At 41.8% G+C, this 16,362-nt stretch overlaps 1 protein-coding gene across 4 annotated transcripts in view; it reads left to right on the forward strand.

Annotated features, from left to right (window-relative positions):
* FAT3 (FAT atypical cadherin 3) overlaps positions 1 to 16,362 on the forward strand; it is a 559,302-nt gene that overhangs the window by 58,862 nt on the left and 484,078 nt on the right. The gene's annotated exons all lie outside the window — the stretch shown is intronic.

A 16,362-nucleotide genomic window follows, 5' to 3' on the forward strand; every position in this document is an offset into this window, starting at 1 on the left:
TGAATTTAATGTACTCCCTTTCGGGCTGCGAAATGCACCCGCCACTTTCCAAAGACTTGTAGATGGTCTCCTAGCGGGATTAGGAGAATATGCTGTCGCCTACCTTGACGATGTGGCCATATTTTCGGATTCCTGGGCAGACCACCTGGAACATCTACAAAAAGTCCTTGAGCGCATAAGGGAGGCAGGACTAACTGTTAAGGCTAAGAAGTGTCAAATAGGCCTAAACAGAGTGACTTACCTTGGACACCAGGTGGGTCAAGGAACTATCAGCCCCCTACAGGCCAAAGTGGATGCTATCCAAAAGTGGCCTGTCCCAAAGTCAAAGAAACAGGTTCAATCCTTCTTAGGCTTGGCCGGTTATTACAGACGATTTGTACCGCACTACAGCCAAATCGCTGCCCCACTGACAGACCTAACCAAAAAGAAACAGCCAAATGCTGTTCAGTGGACCGGAAAGTGTCAGAAGGCCTTTAACAAGCTTAAAGCGACACTCATGTCTGACCCTGTACTAAGGGCCCCAGACTTTGACAAACCGTTCCTAGTAACCACAGATGCATCCGAGCGTGGTGTGGGAGCAGTTTTAATGCAGAAAGGACCTGATCAAGAATTCCACCCTGTAGTGTTTCTCAGCAAAAAACTGTCTGAGAGGGAAAGCAACTGGTCAGTCACTGAAAAAGAATGTTATGCCATTGTCTACGCTCTGGAAAAGCTACGCCCATATGTTTGGGGACGGCGTTTCCACCTGCAAACCGACCATGCTGCACTAAAGTGGCTTCACATGGTCAAAGAAACTAACAGAAAACTTCTTCGGTGGAGTTTAGCTCTCCAAGATTTTGATTTCGACATCCAACACATCTCAGGAGCTTCTAACAAAGTGGCTGATGCACTCTCCCGTGAAAGTTTCCCAGAATCAACTGGTTAAAATCGTCCTTGAGATGTGGAAAATATTGTTAGTCTTTATGTACTTGGTAGTATATTTAGAGATGCATGTGTCTTATTAACTCTGTTTTCCTAGAGCTCCAGGAAGAAATCCCAGCCAGTGTTTCACCCTAGCTGAGATTTGGGGGGCGTGTCATAAATATAAAGGGAAGGGTAAACCCCTTTGAAATCCCTCCTGGCCAGGGGAAAGCTCCTCTCACCTGTAAAGGGTTAAGAAGCTAAAGGTAACCTCGCTGGCACCTGACCAAAATGACCAATGAGGAGACAAGATACTTTCAAAAGCTGGGAGGAGGGAGAGAAACAAAGGGTTTGTGTGTCTGTCTGTAGTCTTGGCCAGGGACAGAACAGGAATGGAGTCTTAGAACTTTTAGTAAGTAATCTAGCTAGGTATGTGTTAGATTATGATTTCTTTAAATGGCTGAGAAAAGAATTGTGCTGAATAGAATAACTATTTCTGTCTGTGTATCTTTTTTGTAACTTAAGGTTTTGCCTAGAGGGGTTCTCTATGTTTTTGAATCTAATTACCCTGTAAGATATATACCATCCTGATTTTATAGGGGGGATTTCTTTATTTCTATTTACTTCTATTTTTTATTAAAAGTCTTCTTGTAAAACACTGAATGCTTTTTCATTGTTCTCAGATCCAAGGGTTTGGGTTTGTGGTCACCTATGCAAATTGGTGAGGCTTTTTATCCAACATTTCCCAGGAAAGGGGGGGTGCAAGTGTTGGGAGGATTGTTCATTGTTCTTAAGATCCAAGGGTCTGGGTCTGTAGTCACCTAGGCAAATTGGTGAGGCTTTTTACCAAACCTTGTCCAGGAAGTGGGGTGCAAGGTTTTGGGAAGTATTTTGGGGGGAAGGACGCGTCCAAACAGCTCTTCCCCAGTAACCAGTATTAGTTTGGTGGTGGTAGCGGCCTGTCCAAGGGGTAATATTTTGTACCTTGGGGAAGTTTTGACCTAAGCTGGTAAAGATAAGCTTAGGAGGTTTTTCATGCAGGTCCCCACATCTGTACCCTAGAGTTCAGAGTGGGGGAGGAACCTTGACAGGGGTGATGACAGTCCAGAGGTTAGATGGAGTCTTGAGAGGTTGCAGCAGGCAGAGGAATTTGTTGTGAGATGCCTTGAAGTGGGCGCGCGTATTTCAAGAGGCCATAAGGCCTGCACTGTGGCTTGCATGTGAGGCTTCCAAAAGATACGAGACATTTTGGCGTTGGGTGTTGAAACGGCTAAAATGTCCTGTGGGGAGGCAGGGGTGGGGGGGGAGTTGTGGCGTTGTGGCATACTTAGAGGGCCGTAATTCTTGAAGGTCCAGGAGGAACATATGTGCACCCTTTCACATATCCCATCTCGGACTTTATGGGGTTCTCTCACAGATTTTAGTAAGGCTTTTGACACAGTTCCACATGACATTCTCATAAGCAAAATACGGAAATCTGTAAATGAAATTATTATAAGGTAGATGCACAACTGATTGAAAAACTGTAATTATTAGTGGTTTGCCATCAGACTGGGAGGGCATATCTAGTAGGATCCTGTGGGAGTCTGTCATGGGTGTGGTTCTAGTCACTATTTTCATTAATGGCTTGGATAGTGGAGTGGAGAATATAAAATTTATGGTTGACACCAAGCTGGGAAGGGCTGCAGGCACTTGGGAGGACAGAATTGTTCTGAAATTAACAAGATTAAATTCGATAAAGACAAGTGTAAATTACTACACAGCCAGGAAAAATCAAATGCACAACTACACAACAGGGAACAACTGACTAGCAGTAGTACTGCTGAAAGGGATATGGGGTTTCACATTGCCCTTCCCATCAGTACCCGGTCCAACCCGGGGAAGCTATTGATCCAACCAGTGGGCCACATTTCGTGATGAATCCTGGTCTCCTGCTACCTTAGGCACATTGTGCATACACTAAGAAGAAGAAGTGGCTCAAAAATTGAATATGAGCCAATAGTGTGATTGTCAAGGTTCCTCCCCCACTCTGAACTCTAGGGTACAGATGTGGGGACCTTCATGAAAAACCTCCTAAGCTTATCTTTACCAGCTTAGGTCAAAACTTCCCCAAGGTACAAAATATTCCACCCGTTGTCCTTGGACTGGCCGCTACCACCACCAAACTAATACTGGTTACTGGGGAAGAGCTGTTTGGACGCGTCCTTCCCCCCCAAAATACTTCCCAAAACCTTGCACCCCACTTCCTGGACAAGGTTTGGTAAAAGCCTCACCAATTTGCCTAGGTGACTACAGACCCAGACCCTTGGATCTTAAGAACAATGAACAATCCTCCCAACACTTGCACCCCCCCTTTCCTGGGAAATGTTGGATAAAAACCCTCACCAATTTGCATAGGTGACCACAGACCCAAACCCTTGGATCTGAGAACAATGAAAAAGCATTCAGTTTTCTTACAAGAAGACTTTTAATAAAAATAGAAGTAAATAGAAATAAAGAAATCCCCCCTGTAAAATCAGGATGGTAGATATCTTGCAGGGTAATTAGATTCAAAAACATAGAGAACCCCTCTAGTTACAAAAAAGATACACAGACAGAAATAGTTACTCTATTCATCAGAATTCTTTTCTCAGCCATTTAAAGAAATCATAATCTAACACATACCTAGCTAGATTACTTACTAAAAGTTCTAAGACTCCATTCCTGGTCTATCCCCGGTAAAGACCAGCATATAGACAGACCTACAGACCCTTTGTTTCTCTCCCTCCTCCCAGCTTTTGAAAGTATCTTGTCTCCTCATTGGTCATGTTGGTCAGGTGCCAGCGAGGTTACCTTTAGCTTCTTAACCCTTTACAGGTGAGAGGAGCTTTCCCCTGGCCAGGAAGGATTTCAAAGGGGTTTACCCTTCCCTTTATATTTATGACAGTGATGCAGTTTTGAAAAAGGGTAATATAGTTCTGGGGTGTGTTAACAGGATTGTCGTATATAAAACAGAGGAGGTAGTTGTTCTACTCTTTTTGGCACTTGTGAAGCCTCAGCTTGGAGTACTGTGTCCAGTTTTGGACGCCACAGTTTGGGAGAGATGTGCACAAACTGGAGAGAGTCCAGAGGAGAGCAACAAAAACGATAAAAGGTTTAGAAAGCCTGATCTATGAGGAAAGGTTAAAAAAAGATGGGTTTGTTTAGTCTTGAGAAAAGACGACTAAGTGAAAAATCACTTTGGGATTGAAATTAACTGATTTTTTTTTCTTCAGATTTTTTGTTTCAGACATTGAACTGAAAAATCAGTTATTCTCTCAGCTTAAAATCAGTTGCTTCGTGGATAGTGTTTTTCCTGGTCAGACCTGGCATGTATTTCAGCATTAAAGAGTTTACAGATTAACAGATTGAACCTCAGTGTTCATATAACCACTACATTCAGTGTGTTCCACAGCGTCAGTTGCTTTCTGTCCATCACTTCCCTTTTCAATCCATTTAACATTGTTCCCTTTAGGATTTAGTCTCCTATCTTACTCTGAAATATATATAGTAGTTGTCCTCTTTCTGTGTACGGCTGGGTTAAGTGGGGAGTTGATTTCACATGAATGGCTTGTTTGTCATCAAGTCGGGTGGGATAGAAAACTCTCTCTGACAAGTGAACAGGACAGTTCTTTAGATCTCTCATTTAATTCTTCAGCTGAGGCACTAAGGTCATACTCTTCATTATATTGATTTGGAAAAACACTTGGACTCTCATAAATGGAAACATTTACATATTTCATGTGGTTGGGGCTTCAGTTATTTGCATTAGCGATTGTGCTAGCTCTTATTTTAATAAGACAGGTATTTTTTCTGTAAGTAAAATAAAGAAAAAGATTCGTGTAGTGACACAGGTTAATTTTTTATATGGAAGTAATGCTTTCCAACAGCCACAATAACACACAATATTCCCCTAGTGAGATCTTGAGTCAGGAAAGAAATTAACTCCTGTTAATACTGTATATTAAGTTAACACTGGCACACAAAATTGAAGATGAAAAGAAAATGAAGGGACAGGAAAAGAAGCCTCATAATTCAGCACTCGGCTTTGCCGTGTGGGACAGTCAGGTTTAATTTCAAGTCCTGGGTATTTTCTTCAAAGCCTAGCAGATGAGGGAAAAGCTGTGAAAGCACTGAGCCATATCCAACTCCCATGGAAGCTAACCGAAGTTAGATCAGGCTCTGTTATTAGTTCCAAGCACTCTTTTTTGGCTTGAAAAATGGATGCAGTGTAGACCCACAATGTTTATAGGTTAAAAGGTAAATATCTTTTGGGGCTTGTAAAGCACTGCATTTGTTAATATATACTTATATTTCTGATATTGCATTGGATGGAAAAAACAGAAGGCCTGATTTTGATCTTGTTTACACCTGTGTAGCATTGGTGTAATTTGGTTGATTTCATACTGTTAGAGATCCCCATTGCAAGAAGTGTTGGATGACACTAGTTCCATCTGGTAGTACAGTCTACATGCCATGAGCTTGGATGCAACTGCTGTAGGTGTTCCAAGCACTAGGTTCCACAGACTCTAGCCCTCAGTGAGTTCTCACAAATACTGAGTAACAGGCAACTGCGAGAAGTAAAAGGTGCAAATATCCTAAGCACAGTGGATACAATTTTCAAAAGTACTGAAGTTCTATTTTCAAAAGTGCCATAGGCACTTTGGAGCCTAAGTCCCATTGACTTACATTGATACTTAGGCTCTAAAGAGTCTATCCTTTTTGAGGTTCCTAAGGCACTTAGACGCTTTTGAAAACTTTACCGAGTTGCTTTGTTACAACACAAAGCTCAAACCAGGAGTTCCCAACCCACCCCTAGTGGCAGCCCACTGTGTGGGTATAAAGGTAAAAATCTCCGTGTGACCCCTCCACACTTTGCCGATGCCCTTTTCCCTCCCACTGAAGGTACTGTACTGCTGGCCCCCTGCTTGTGAATCTCTGCCTAGCTTTCAGAATTCAAGTGCCAGCTCCCAGGGTGCTGCCTCTGGCCAGCCTGGCGTTCTGTGACTTTGAGTTGCACTTCCCTTTCCTGTATTATGGAGTTCTTTACGAATTAGATGTAGAATTGGGTAGCGAAGTGGCCACTACTCATAGGGTTCCTTTGCTCCAGCTCAGCCAGAGTGGAGGGGAAGGAACTGAGTAAGGAACCAGCAGGTTCAGTGCAATACCAACATGTCCCTGCAGCATTCTGCCTTCAGACAGGAAAGCACTGTGCTAGGGCCGAATCCGAAAGTGAAACTGACTATGAAAAAAAAGAAAAGGAGTACTTGTGGCACCTTAGAGACTAACCAATTTATTTGAGCATGAGCTTTCGTGAGCTACAGCTCACTTCATTGGATGCATGCAGTGGAAAATGCATCGTATGAAGTGAGCTGTAGCTCACGGAAGCTTATGCTCAAATAAATTGGTTAGTCTCTAAGGTGCCACAAGTCCTCCTTTTCTTTTTGCGAATACAGACTAACAGGCTGCTACTCTGAAACCTGACTATGAACAGATAGTGAAACTAACCACTGTGGTGGTTTCCCTACCCAAGCTAAAGTAAAAGCAACACTCCCCCCAAAAGAAACAAACAAAAACAAAACACCCCACAAATGAGTACAGATTTTTGAAGTTCTATTTTTAATGTAATTTTTTACCTTCAGTGTCCCATTTTATAAAAAACAAAAACCCAATAGCATGATTTTAGTGTTCCCAGTTCCTGCCACTGCTAATTCTTTGCTAAATCATTTTTTTTAAAAAGAGTCTATATATAGAACTTGGCATTGGTCTTAATGCAGGCAGAATTTTGGATAGCGTTCATTTCTCTTGTAATGTGGCTAGTTCTGTTTCTGTTGTGTGCAAATACTGTCCAATCGACAATATTGAATTACAGTCCTGCCTTGTATTTGCCAAACATCTAGGTGGTATTTAGCTGTTCTCTTTGTCTGCATTAGCAAACCAGACAGGGCTAGAAGAAGAACAAACGTTAGGGTCTTTTTCCCTTTAAGGTGAAATTGGTCCTAGGACGAAGGGCCTGTACAAAGGAGGACTGAAGTTGTTTTAGTAGTCTCGCTGTCCGAGGGTGAAGTGTCTAGATGTGTGTCTCGTTAAGAAGAAACTTAAAGGTACTTGTCCTCTGTGTGATGGGATTTACAGACGCCACACTAAACCAGAGCAAGACGTGGAACAATATTGAACTCGGGAGGCCTTGCCCCTCAGTAGGAGCAGGGCATGCTCCAGGTGGAGGGACATTGTAAAAGGGCACTGGGTATCCAGGGAAAAGAGGAGAGGAGCTATAAGCTGCACCAGGAGGTGAGATTGAGGTCTGCAGCTGTAGGCAGTGACTAGGGTATTGGTAAAATCACTCTGGAAACAGTGATCAGGAGCTATCTTGCTACAAAATGCAAATTAAAGGTTAAGAACAAAACTTTTTCCTCAAAAGATGCATTTTACATAACCAATAGAAGCTACAGTAGGATGGAAGTTTTATAGAGAAATCAAATATGAATCAGAAGCTGGCAAATATTAATGGGCACTTTTGAATATTTGAGCCAGATGATGGGGAAGTACTGATTGCAGTGGGAGTTGCAGGTACCTGCACCTCCCTAAACCAAGCCCTACAGAGCCACAGCAGCTAAGCGTGCCGTGGAATAGTTGGTTACTACCCTGAACCTTGAAGGCCGCTTCATGTAAGTGGTGCTACATAGTTTTAGCCCTCTGTATCTATTGCTATGTAAATGCAATGTTTGTAATTAACTATTACTGCTTCCTGATGCCATGACATGATGTTGATGGGCATTTGTGTATATAAATCCACACTTGAACTATAGTGATTGCTTCTGAAATTACTTTGCTGTGTGTTTACGTTGCATACTGCTTTAAGTAGTATTCTGTATCATTCCTTAAGCATCAGAGCAACAGCCAGATAAATACAACCACAATGTGTAAATAAAGCACTGCTGAAAGCATGACTAAAGCTCTGCGTGTTATAACATTGCAGGGTCGATAATTCTTGGCTAGTAATTGGGTAAAATATCTTTGCAGATTAAGTGAATTAACTTGCTTACTAGGTTCCTTTAAATCATAAGATTATTTTTAGCAATAAACAGCATTTTATCCCACCTGTGGATATGGTGGTTCTCAATAAAAAGTCAACATTTGTCAACAGTTACTGTAATTTTCCCCATGTGGAAAATCGGAAATAACTCGAGACACTGGTATGTGGTAATTCTTGGTAAATGTTTACTTTTTATCCATGATGAGTACATGCTTGACATCTATTAACATTAAGAGCATAGTGCATTCAAATGAAGGAATAGACTCCACAATGTTTGGGATTTTGTAAAGAATTGCCTACATAAGCATCAATTTTATTGTTTCAGGTTTTTCAGTTAGCTCCTTTGGGTAGAGGATAACATACAATCAAAGACTGGATTGTGATAGTTTTGGGGCAGTGATCTTTGTGTCTGTTTGGTAAAGCGGCTAGCACAGGTTTTGGTGCTGAAAAATTGATAAACTCAATACTTTTCTTTGGCTGCTCTAATTTTAAAAAAATCAAATATTTTGAGAAAAATCTGTGCCTGTTCTTTGACCAGCTTATGAAGTGGTCAGCTTTTTTCAGAACTTTGTAATTTTGACAAAAAAGTTGCAAAAACTTTTTTTCAAGAATAATTTCAAAGATGTTTGTGCCTTTTTCAACTAGCGCTAACTTGAGTCCACTTGAATTTGGGGAAGATGAACAGATTTTAAAGTATTAGTGTCTTTATAAAGCTTAATTTATTCATGTCCTTCAATTTTTTTATTTTGATCAATTTAAGAGGGTTTTTGGGGTTTCTTTTGCTCTCCCCTGCTCTCAACCTGTATGGGAGGATGTGCATGTCCAAAGGCTCAAAGTGGGGGGGCGTGCATGCTAGATAGTTGGCAGATGTGTCTCAAGCTCCTTATTGACTACAGGGAAACTAAGACACAGGGCATGAGATCTTTTGCCTCCATTGACTCCATTGACTGGGGCAGGATTTCACCCAGAAATGCTAAGTGACTCACCCAAGGTCACACAAACTAAGTCAGTAGAAGAACAGGGAATAGAAAACCCTGGTCTTATAACTCCTGATCTGGCGGCCTGTTGCCTGAGCTAGGCTGACAATGTAGAGCACTCATATAGTTAGATGCCTATCTCTGACCATGCAACAGCTGCTGAAATCTATAAAAGGATTCCTGCAGAGATGTCAAGTCTTGCCCCAGACCAGTATGTGCTTGTGATGTCGTATTGCTAAGTACATGAGACTAGGAAGGGTAACTGGCTATTTACATGATACACAGAGTAAATAAATATCAGAGGGGTAGCTGTGTTAGTCTGGATCTGTAAAAGCGGCAAAGAGTCCTATGGCACCTTAAAGACTAAGAGACGTATTGGAGCATAAGCTTTCGTGGGTGAATACCCACTTCGTCGGATGCATCCGACGAAGTGGGTATTCACCCACGAAAGAGTAAATAAACTGGAAGATACAGAGAAATTTAATAATTTGCTCACATCCTTCTTTTGTAATAATCTAAGGTATTGTAACAATAGCACGTCAGAAATTTTCAATTAGAAATGTGGTCATCTAACTGACAGCATTCCTTTAATCACAAGTACTCCTTTTTTTTTAATCTTCAGTTGCTCTTCATAATCATTTCTCTCCCCTCTCTCAGCTGACATGTATGCAGTATTAGATTTTTTCCGATTAACGCTTTACATATTTCCCCAGGCTCCAACTAAAATACAAGTTGCAATATATTCCAGACAATTTGTTTTTTTTAAATTGAGGGAGGCTTTGGGGGTATTTTTAAGAGCAGACTCCATTACAGAATATAGAAGGGTGTCGTTTTGAAGTAATTGTATTTTTATTTTCAGTCTCTTTTAATCCTGCTTGGGAAGAAAATTAAAGAATGAAGAGATTGATTATAGTATGTTTTATGTGAGGAGCTGGAATGGAATGTAAAGTCATATTCCCCATCCCCCCAGGGAGGAGATATCACTGTATCTTAAATAGCCTTAGGTCGGAGCATATTACTTTAATAATTCAACATTTTGAACTGGGTGAATTAGAAGATTTTCACTGAACTGAGGGTCATGAGTTAAGTTAAAATTTCTTGCAGGTATGATTAGAGTCGGTATATTGAGAGGGGGAGAGAGGGAGTTATAAGGGGCCAGTAAATGTTTGCTTCTAATGAGGCAGAAGTGCATAGTTATTTTGTCTTGTCTCCTCACCCCATCACCTTGAGGTGCCCTCAATTCAAACAGATCTATCCTTTTGCTGTATACGAGTGAGTAAAAAATTGCTACTCCATTTCCCCCCCCCCCCCCCCCCCGAGGAATTTTAGTGTATAGTCACAAAATCCGCTGTTTTGGTTTATTTTCAGGATGGGTTTTTTTGTTTTTGTTTTTTGTGTGTGTTTGCTTTCTGATTTTCGTACAAGAAAGTTGGCTGGGTTCACTTCTTAAGCAGAGAGAGCATTTTTGACAGTTTGATTGATCTTTGAGTATCTTTGATGTTCTAAGACAAAGTGTTAATAGAGTTTGTGGCATAGAGTCACAGGAAGAAAAACTAAAAATAAAGAGCATTGATTCAGTTCCACAGTGTAAAATACAGTGTGCACAGGAAAGATGGGTCAGGGACTAGGATACTTAGAAAAAAATACTCTGAAACTAGAAGCTGGAAAATATAGTACCTGGAATTTACATCTCATTGTAGTCTGACTGGTGTATCTTAATTAAAAACAAAAGAGAAACCCAGCTGCCTGGGACGGTGCATTTAGTCCATTTACTAGCTCTCATGATATTGCAGCTAGAGGAGGGTAAAAATCCCCTGTGGCAGTAGAAGGTGGAGTAGTTTTCAGTGATTTCAGTCGGTGCATTGGCCTAAAATAACTCATTTTACCTCTGTATCTGCACCCTGGTGGTGTTCTGCTAAATTACTGTCTCGAGGCCTGATCCAGAGCGCCCTGAAGCAGTTTGATCTCATGGATAGGGCATTGGATTGAAAGTCAGGAGACCTGGTTTGTGTTCCTGGCTTGGCCAATGACCTGCTGTGTGGCCTTTGGCAAGTTACTTCAACTCCCATTCTTAATGTCTGTATTGTCTACTTAGCCCTGGTCTACGCTGGGGTGGGTAGGGGGGTGTCGACCTAAAATACGCAACTTCAGCTATGAGAATAGCGTAGCTGAAGTTGGCGTATCTTAGATCGACTTACCTGGCCGTGAGGACGGCAGCGAGTTGACCGCTGCTGCTCCCCCGTTGACTCCGCTTCTGTCCCTCGCGAGCTGGAGTTCCTGAGTCGATGGAGAACACATTCGGGGATTGATTTATCGCGTCTAGATGAGACGCAATAAATCGATCACCAATAGATTGATTGCTACCCGCCGATCTGGCTGGTAGTGAAGACCTGCCCGATTGTAAGCTCTTCTAGGCAAAGATTGCTTCTTGCTATGCAGTTGTGCAGTGCCTACCTCAACGGTGCTTCCAGGTGCTACTATGACAGAATTAATGATAATGATGAATGGAAGACCCTCTTGGACTTTGGATCTGGTCCTGATTCTATGAGCTGCTTATTTGTCTCCTGCAAAATGCAGAGCACAAACAATTCCCTTTTAAACCAATAGATGAGTGCACTCGTTGCCGTTGCAGGATCTGGCCCCTGATGTCCGATAAAGCCAGGCCTCACTGGCACACCTGAGGAGGTTTTTAATTCAGTCAGAGAATTCCCAGTGATCTCCTAGGCTGATACAGAAGGGGGAAGAGGAATTAATTGAATTAATTTAAAATGATAATTTTCCCGACAGTTGTACTCTGAAGGATGAGTGAGGATTTTGTTGGCTTGCCAGAGAGCTGTGCAGTTGTCAGCAGATTCAGAGAAGGAGGCAGTTAATAAAGGGTTCCATTCAGGTCACAGAACCTGTAAATGATGCTAGGACCACCTTCAGTCCAATTGCCCTGCCACTGCTTTGGGTAGGTAATGATCCAGCAGTATCTTCTGGGTTGATGGATGTCATCTGTATGAGACAAATCCCCTTTTCCCTTTTTTTGTCATCCCCCGTACTTCCCCAGGCTCTCCATTTCATATGTCTAAAGGCTGACTGGTTGTGCTTCCTCTCGACCTGTGTCTTCATGATGTTAGCATTCAGATCATGGCTACTGCTACAGCACTTCCCTCCAAACTTCTGAAGGAGACGTCTGAATAATTCCTATTTATTAATAATAATTTATATTTATATGGAGCCTTTCATTCTGAAGATCCTAAAGCACGTAACTTACACCCATCCACCACCACTGAAATGTGGTCCCCACCCTTGGTGGGTGGGGACCATCTGATGTGTAGGGATGGGAAGCTTTGGTCAGAAACACGTTAGCAAGTCCCTCTGCTTATCTTACTAAAAGAACTGTGGGATCTTTGTTGCCCATGGAGAGCAGACAAAATTCTAAAGGTCATATCTGAAAGTTCCCCATGTAGTAAAGACAGGTTTCAGAGTAACAGCCGTGTTAGTCTGTATTCGCAAAAAGAAAAGGAGTACTTGTGGCACCTTAGAGACTCACAGCTGTAGCTCATGAAAGCTTATGCTCAAATAAATTGGTTAGTCTCTAAGGTGCCACAAGTACTCCTTTTCTTTTTTCTCCATGCAGTAAAGTGCATATAACTCAGGACGCAGGCCTGTGTTGATCCTACTGGGATTTGAGTCTTTGGTTTGAGAGAGTTGGTATTTCAAACCTGAGGCGTAGATCAGTAAGCCATTCACTCTGGACAGCATTTTTGGTAGTGATCTGCTCTGAATGCGGAGGAGGGAGGATGAAAGTTTTTTTCTTTAGTGATCTGTCTGTATTCTTTCCACTAGGTTATGGTAACCTGTTAGCCAGTACTGCAGCTTTTCTCAAACAGCCTTTAATAATTTGATCTAAGCCGAGTCTTTCCCTTTCCTTTTTGGTTGTAAATGCTCTAGAAGTAATTGTCATATTTTGATGTCAGGGAATCTGTTAAGGAGTTTAAGCATTTGCTAAGTCCACTTTGACCGGTGCCATCTGACAGGAAGGTTCATGACCTGAAGACTTGAACCATTGCTTTCTGGCATTCCTGGCTAGCTTACACTTGTGTCTATAAGGCTTTAATAAATTGCTGTGTAATAAATGATGATGAGGATGAAAATAGCTTGTCAGTACTAGCTGCAGTGAATGTACTTGAAAATCAGACGTGTGTAAAAACTTAATTTATGTAGCAGACTTTTCTTTTAATAAAGGAGAGAGGTTGCATATTGGTTGATTCAGGGGACCGGTAATGGATTATACACTAGAGCAGTGGTTCTCAACCTCTTCCATCCCCTGATCCCACGTTACCACAGCAAGAAGCTGTGAGATCCCCCTCCCATCAATTCAGCAGCCTTCTCCCAGTTAGCCATTGACAAAGGGAGAGAGTCTGTGATCCTCCAGGACCTGTCAGTGATTCCCCTTCCACTGAGAACATCTACACAAGAGCACTTGAGTTCTTAGTTGTCAGTTCATTTGAGCATTGGCTAAAGTTGTTACCATGGGATAGTTGTTTGGCCCTGGTAATAGGAATGGGGGAGGGGGGGGTCAAGTCCATTTCCTAGTGGAAAGGTGTCCGTGTCACAAAAAGCATCACACCACGACTGGCTCCCTTGCTGGCAGTCTGAGTGGACAGGCCAAGGAGTTAGTTGGTGTGGAGACTGAAGTATCCTCTCTCACCCCTAGCATTGTGGCCGCTCTAGGATCAGGACACAGACAAGATGGTTTTGAACAAATTTGTATTGCTACTGCTCATTCTCTCTCTCTCTCCTGGCTCTAGGGTTGGGGTTCTGATATCCTTCTCCTGAGCTAAATTCACACAGACAAAGTGCAGACAGTGCAATATAGAATTAGAATATTTGCACCTTTTTTTTTAAACAAAACAACTCCCCCCCCTTTCATAAGTTACTAAACCTGCAGAGATTTTTTTAGAAAAAGACCCCACCTCAGATATTTTAGGATTTGAATTATAATAAAAGGAAGATTTGTGACCTGCTGTGAAACCATTTAACACTAGGCAAGGATATTGATCTAGTAATGTAGCCTGCAGACTTAGCTGTAAATAATTGTACAGTAGCCTACACATTATCAAAAATAAGTTAGAAGTGTATGAGCGAAGTCGTTATAGACCCTTGCAGTAAAATCAAATGAAAGTTAAAGGAGGGCGGCTGCATGATGTTTAGAAGAGCTGGTATAAAGGACTGAGGGGTGAGCAGAAAATGTTAACTGCATGGAGATTCCATTAAACCATGATTGGAATTTGTAATCTGAGTCTGTGACACCACAACTGTCTTTCCCCCACCACACACACACCTAGAAAGGTTTTGACGGAGAAATCTACTAAGCTGCCTTTCTCGGAAATTGGGTGAGATACCCCCTCACTTATGCTGGTGTAAAATCAGATGTAACACCATTGAAGTCCACGGATTTACACTGGTGCAAGTAAGAGGAGAATCATGCCTCCAGTTATTACTACTGTGCGTTATCTTCTATCTTATTTAATATATTGTGGGGACTGATCCAAATCCCATTTAGAACAATGGAAAGACTTACATAGACTTCAGTATGCTTTGGGTCAGGCCCCTACATAGAGCAATGAATTGTCTAGTGTGCTTATATTAGAATATTTCTGATGTGGGAACTGAATTTATGGGCTGTTTATCGGCCTCTGAGAAGTGCAGTGGCTAACTGAACACATTGCCTTTTGTAGGATATTATGTAGCAATGTACAGTTCACAAAAATGTGAAAATGATTGTCATGCCATTTAGACTTCCTTATTAAAAGGTAAGTCTCTATTTTTGAAACTTGCATTAATATTTTAATCAGATTAAATTTCTGTTACAGTTCTTGGGAGCTCCACTTTTTAAACACTTTATTCAAGTTTCCTTCAGCATTCTTTCTTAATACTTTCTTAATCTGCACAGCCCAAAGCACAGTTGGGGAGGAACAACAGTAGGTAGTTAAAAGGAGACATTTTCTCCCTACAATTATTATTTTTTTTCCCTTTTAATGAGAAGCTTTCCATTTTCAATAGCAAAATGGGCCTTTCATTTTTCTAAGCTAGGTTCTTTTAGCCGGTTCAAATCTGGTATTAAACAATAATGAATGCTCGTGGCATTCTGTGTATTTCTTTAAATCCAAAGGAAGGGTTAAGAGTCAGAAGTAGTGTATCTGTAATGCTTTATCTAGGAGCCACACACACATTCTAAAGTGAAAACTATAAAGTGCACACACAGCTTTCTTGTTTCACTGGACACTCACTTTGAAGGGAGACCTGTCAATCTCTTTTACTTTGTTTGCCTGTGCCTGAAGGCACAGTATTAAAAATAATAAATACTGCCACTAGTACCAGATGGAATAGCTTAGTAGTTAAAGCATCAGGTTTGGAAGTAATGGAGTCCCCAAAACTACAGTGCCCAAACACCTGAGTGTCTTGACACTGTACTTCTGAGAAACAGCTGCAGAATTGTACCATCAGTGTGAATTTTCCCTCCAGAGCATGAGTTCTCATCTATGCTGCAGCCCTTAGCGCCGGGCTTCAAAGAGTCTGTAGGGCTTTGTGTGGGTCTTCCCCACTGAGGTGACTGCCCCAGTTTTATTTATTTAGATTTTAGATAAGGAAGGTGCCTATAGAGGAGTTCCAAGCACTCCTGACACAGCAATCTTACAACCACATAATACACCCCACAGTATGGAAAACAAACATTCAAATAAACTCCACTCAACTCAGCCAGCCCGGATCAGTTACAGAAAGGTTCCTGCCCAATGTTGCCAAGGAAGAGTCTATAACTGTAGCCATTTTAGGAGAGTACAGGGACCCAGTTGAGCAGCTGGACCCTTCGAATAAGAAGTAGCTGAGTGAACTCCTAAAAGGAGGATAATCATACTGACCTGCTTTGAGATCTACTGATGAAAAAGGCTATAGAAGAGCCTAGGTATTATTATTAGTTCATTATCGATTGGTTGGCGCCTGATCCTGCAACCCGTAGAAAGATACAGGGTAGGGATGATTCCAGGAAGCTGATTCAGAAATGCCCTGAGAGTCGGTGGTCTAGGAGGGAAGAAGAGGCTTGGAGCCTTTACATAGCACGTACCGGTGTTGCTCCAGGCAGAGGCTGTCTTGGAGATCTAGTAAAGAAGTAATTTGATTGCAATAAACCGTGGGGTCTCAGACTTTCTTTTTTTCATTATGTGGAGCACATCTTAACAGAGGGATTATATTGTAAACTGCTTTTCCCCATGGAGATCACCTCCTCTCTCATGCCTGATCTCTGTGCAATTTCAGCAATTGCTTACACAGGAAAGTAATAGGAAAGTATTTAATGTATTAAAAGAAACTTAGAAAATACCATTTTACCATTGGACGAGGAGGAGGAGCCAGCATCAAGTGACCAGCCAGCACTCTGCAGAT

This window comes from Lepidochelys kempii, chromosome 1 (genome assembly GCF_965140285.1).
Source record: "Lepidochelys kempii isolate rLepKem1 chromosome 1, rLepKem1.hap1, whole genome shotgun sequence".
Classification (NCBI taxonomy): Eukaryota; Metazoa; Chordata; order Testudines; family Cheloniidae; genus Lepidochelys; species Lepidochelys kempii.